General features: G+C 36.4%; 1 long non-coding RNA gene across 1 annotated transcript; it reads left to right on the top strand.

The window, feature by feature from the left end:
* Window positions 1–334: 334 nt before the first annotated feature.
* LOC114158339 (uncharacterized) lies at window positions 335–3384 on the top strand. Its single transcript, XR_003598396.1, has 3 exons — window positions 335–363; window positions 1218–1271; window positions 1392–3384. It is a non-coding gene; the product is annotated as an uncharacterized LOC114158339 (long non-coding RNA).
* The last annotated feature ends 1841 nt before the right edge of the window (window positions 3385–5225 follow it).

The following is a 5225-nucleotide window of genomic DNA, read 5'->3' as shown; positions in this document are numbered from 1 at the left end:
TGTGTGTGTGGTTGAAATGTTTGTTACCTTATGGGTGTGCCTTTTGTGGCAGCCATCTTGAAACTCTGCTAAAGTGGAAGTCCCGCCTCAAACCCAGCTCTTTTATAGGAAGAGCAGTGATAAGAGGTGGATTTTGATTGGTTGATGCTTAAAGACATTAAAAGAATAAAATGATTTGTAAATTGAGCATTTTGTGATGCCCACGGGTGTGTGCTCACTATAGAGAAAAAAGGAGCATGCATTTCTTTAAATGTTTATGGGGTTAATGACGATGGGTGCATTAATGGTGTTTCACCAGTAGGTGGCGCATGGAGACTCTGAGCTATGCGTCTCCCGTGTGCTCATTTACATGCTGTTTTTCAGGTGAGAATAACCTTCAAGTTCGTTTTAATGAAGTACTTTTTGATTATTTGGTACTGTTCGAGAAATGTTTAAGGAAATGCGTCAATGTGTGAAAGATATTGAAAGAGTTTTGTTGTGTTTCGGAGCTAGCAGCGGCTAGAGGAAGTAGCTAACATGCCGTGATGCTAGTTGGTTAGCGCACTGTAGCGGCAGATAATAGCGGGATATACAGGTGCAACCACTAACAGTAACCGCTTATAAAGGAAGTTGGGATGGTATGAGAGTAATGTGCTGTTATCAGGCTCCAGGGTTTATTTGTGTTCTAAACAATGGTGAAAGGTTAAATTGTGATGTGATGCATTCACTTAATTAAAGTAGTTTGAATTCTAAGATAGTTATGCCAGTTTACAATAACTTTAAGATACATGCCCATGAAATATGTCACTGTGTGTGATTAAATATGCATATAAAGTGCAGTGAACTGAAGGTCCATGTTACCTGAGGGAATTGTGACAAAATATGATGTTATTTGATTATTTCTGGTTTAAGGAAAGCTAATGTTGATGTTTATGTCAATGATGGAATATGTCTAATATGTACAGTAAATTACCGAACTATAAATTGGGCTGTATTGACAGTTAAATGAGCTGGTTTGTTCAATAAATAAGCTGAGAGAAATTGGAGTAACACAGACTGTGCTCATTTCCATGCTGTTTTTCAGCTTTATCTGCTGCTGACGGGTCCGGAACCCTGGTACCCGTTACAATTTGCATGCATAAAATGTTTGCTTGACATTTCTTATTGATAAATAATTGTTAGTGTTTACATTGTGTATGTGAAAGTTGACTTTGTTGGCTTTTTCCCCACTCTGGAAGGCCGAGGTGACTGGCAGATGTAAATTGAGAAGGCAGGATTTAACCAGTATAAAGGTATACTATCAGGCTATATTTGGTTTTTTTGAAACAGTGTGAGATGTATAATAGGATATAGTTTTTGTGTTGTTTTGTGTTGTTAATTTTCAATCTATCGATCTGTTCATTGTTTTCCAGTTATCCAAAATTGGGCTGTGAGGGAAAGAGAAAGCCAGAATTCCTCCTCTCATCTTTTTCTCCTACTCTCCTCTTGATGCCTTTGTTTTTAGCATGAGAGATGCTGGAGTCTCAGCTAACATCCTGTTTGCTGAAGTTTGAAGGGAAGTGGTACGAAGTCACTGCTGGTGCCACGAAATCATTGAGGAAGTTTAACTCCTTTGGATAGATTTGTCCCTTACCCAGCAGGTTTAAAAATATCCCTCCAAAGTTATGTTTTTAATGTATGCAGGTGAGACTGTTGGACAAAGTAAGGGTAGAGTTTACCCAAGTTCTTCAAAAATTCACAATTTGTTCTAATTTTATTGTGCATCAGCATGTAATTTGCATGCTTTCCTTCAGCTTCCCCTTGAACATATAAACACTTTTAGTTACTTCAGTTAAATAGAAACAGAACCTCACATCCAAAGATGCCAACTATGCCTTAAAGTGGAGTCTTTTTGCACGTGCTTGTCTATCTGTTGCAGCATATTGAAGTGAGGCATCAAATGAGGAGGAAAAAACATGTTCACTTGATCGTCTTTAAATTAGAATAAAGGAGTCTGTTTCAAACTGAAAAACATGTGCGAACCCTTTGAAGTGCCCTGGGAGAAGCTGAGGTGACTGCAGTTTCTCATTGTTTTCCTTTCATCCCCCCCAACCACTTCCTGCAAATAAAAGAAGTTAAACCTTAAAGGAGTGAACATCAGCTCAGTTCATTATGATCAGCTAAGTGAAGACTTCCTAGTTCACGTACCACCTCACAACCCCCCAGAGAACCTCCTGCGATAGCTTTAAATGTTCCCACAGACTTTCTTCCAATATAATGCTGGAAACTGACCTGAAAATCTAGATGTGCTTATATGTGGCACTTTACGATAGGCTTATCTAAAAAACAGAAGTATTGAACGTTTTATTTTAAGAGAAATTTTATTTCATTATTACAGCTTCCATCCTTGCTAAATTTAAACCAAACACCTTTTGCAGTCACAATTGTGTGGCTGGGAGATGACCCTCAGGAGAGAAGCACTCCGAGCGAGAGGCCTGGCTGTATTTTTCTTCCACTTCTTCACCTGTCTTCAGACACCATTTCCTTTTTAAGTCCGGCGGTGCGGATTTACTGGGCTGCTTCCTTCCGGGACCCTGTGGAATACAACATTAAACCACAGGGAGGAGAGAAAACCCGTAGAGCACTAAAATAAAGTTATGTCAAAACCATTTTCCTCTTCCTGTAGTCTTCCCCCAAGCTCACAAGTATCCTCTGAGGGACGGTGAACATAACAAGCCATTCAGTTTATATAAATGGGCACTAACAGACTTTTTCGCCATTTTGATATGTCCAAATTTTGCAGGCATATCCTGTGGTCTATCAGGCACAGCCTTAGTTTCAATTTAGCGTCTCCCTGTGGACTCCTGTCTTCCTATTTCATATGGAAATTGTATATGATTTTTTTGTCCTTTACCAATTCATCTGCTTCAAAGCTTAGCACCCCTTTTTATTCCAAAAGGAAAATGTGCAAGCTAGCATTTCTTAATGTTTGGAGAAGAGTCAAACAAACAGCAGGAATGTCCTAACTTGGCCCTGTCCAACAGTCACTTTAGGAACAGTCAAAAAATAAATAAATGATATATCACTGTTTTAGCTGTAAGAAGTCTGCAAAAGTCTTTGGAAGAAGAAGAAAAGCACCTGTATTTTTATTGGAGAGGGCTTGCCTTATACTACTCCATAAAATTTGGACACCACCAAGGGGATAATTTCTGATGATCTTTTGAACAGAAGTGCGCCGTGCCTCAATCAGACTCAGCTCATGTCCGGAAGAAATGTTTGAGAATGATGTCAGTGAAAAGAATTGAATTGAGAAGGCAATTATTTTTATTTTGTAGCAAATCTGTGTGACTGCACGTTATTAAATAGAAAGCCTGGTTTAGTATGACATTATTGAACTGTAACAAATGTCAGCACTCAATTGTTTATCTTAACAGACACTGATTTTTCTATACATAAAAAAGCTTTATTTATGGTTCTTCATAAAAATAAATATGCAATAACATTTTTATCAGCATACTGCATACTTGAAAAGGGTTGAAATAATCAAAAATATACTATAATGTATATATACCTATCACTAGTTAATGGGCATATTGCATGTTTTCAGAAAATAAATATATGTAGGGACTTTTAAAGACCAGTATGATTTAAATATATGAAGTATATCAATTAAAAATTGTTTTAGGCAATTTAATAATTTAGTTTACTCATATTTACATAAAAATTTGTATATTTCACATATCAAATTACCAGTAACGTATAATATTTTTAACTTAAGTTGGTGATTTTTGTTGTTTGAAAACTGTGGTTTTATCTCATGAAATAGGACGCAAAGCAAATGTAAAAGTATTATTTAAAAAAACTACGTCAATACAATAAAAGAAACAATGAATGAACAGAACAGAGTTCCTCATGCAGCTTGAGGAGAAAACAGAAATGTATTTTTTAATACCCTGCAAATACAGAAATACTTAGAATTTACTTTCATCTGTCATTTCAGTTGATGGAAGATTTGTCTTTCATTTCAATATTCGCAATAATAGGATTGCTATATTCTTTGGGGGTTTTCCAGTACTCGCATTTCTGCTTGTGTTGTAAGAAATACAGACACAGATAATGTATTACTTAACAAGCCTGTTATTCACTGAGACAGTTTATCCTCACATCTTACCTGAAGTAGTAGACAGTAGTAAGGATAGAAATATAAAGAAATTCCAATAGCATCATTTTGGGTTTGATGATGAGATATGACTCCATGTTTATTAATTCAAGCCTGATAAAGCGCCACCTGGTGGTGTAGCTAGCACCAGAAAATAGTAAGTATAAACATTTAGTTGAGTCAAAATGTAATAAAACTTACTTTTTTCATTCTGTTGCTTTCATAGCATGGAAAAACCTTCTAGACAATATTTTCACTGACAGAATAAGAATTCTTAAAAAAGAATCTTATTTTTTTAATTTAAGACACCAAACATATGATGAGTAGGTCTTTGCGATGTTTGGTTCACACTTGCTTTTGTTTTCTGATTTTATTTAGGTGGCTTATTATTGTCACTACTGGTTGTCACTACTGCTCTGCCTTCATTTCTGTGTTTATTAGTCATATTCAATCACCTCTTTAGCTGCTCTAAATTCAACACTTTCTAACGGAAAACACCAGGGAGAAAAATACTGTTTCTTAGTATCTTAGTTTCTTAGTTGACCAGTAAAACAAGACTAGTTTTACTGGTCTTGTTACTCTCACGGAGTGGATTTGACTTATTCTATTTTGCAACTTGTGTTAAACAACCATAACCCTCATAACATTATATTCAGATCAGTGGTGTAAAATTTATAAATAGTGTTTACACAAACTTCTATCTTTTAAAGTGGTGGTGTTATGTATTTTCCAGGCACATTGTGCCATTTTATAGCACAGTCAGTTGTTATAAAAATGTTGTATATATTAATCATGAGTTAAGAAATTTGACTTCGCAATGTGACGCTTTGAAATTGGCCTCTGTCTCTTTAAGAACTCCACCTTCAGGAAGTCATCACAAAAATGCTATTCTGTTATGGCATTTACAAATGTTTTTAGGAGAGTTCTACTGAGAAGTAGTTTGCATGATGAGCTCAGCACTGGTGCATTCCTACCAGGTGTTTGCTAGTTGTTGCTGCCGCTAGTCTGGAGGAGCTGAGTGATGGAAACTCAGCTGGGTACTGAGGCTCCAAGGAGAAGCTTAGTGGAAATAGGTGACACTTTGTGAAAGCAAATGTGCACCTCCAAA

The sequence above is a fragment of the Xiphophorus couchianus genome, chromosome 15 (assembly GCF_001444195.1).
Source record: "Xiphophorus couchianus chromosome 15, X_couchianus-1.0, whole genome shotgun sequence".
NCBI classification, from domain to species: Eukaryota; Metazoa; Chordata; class Actinopteri; order Cyprinodontiformes; family Poeciliidae; genus Xiphophorus; species Xiphophorus couchianus.
The sequence above is the reverse complement of the archived record's forward strand: the minus strand, read 5'-3'. Positions and strand labels throughout refer to the sequence as shown.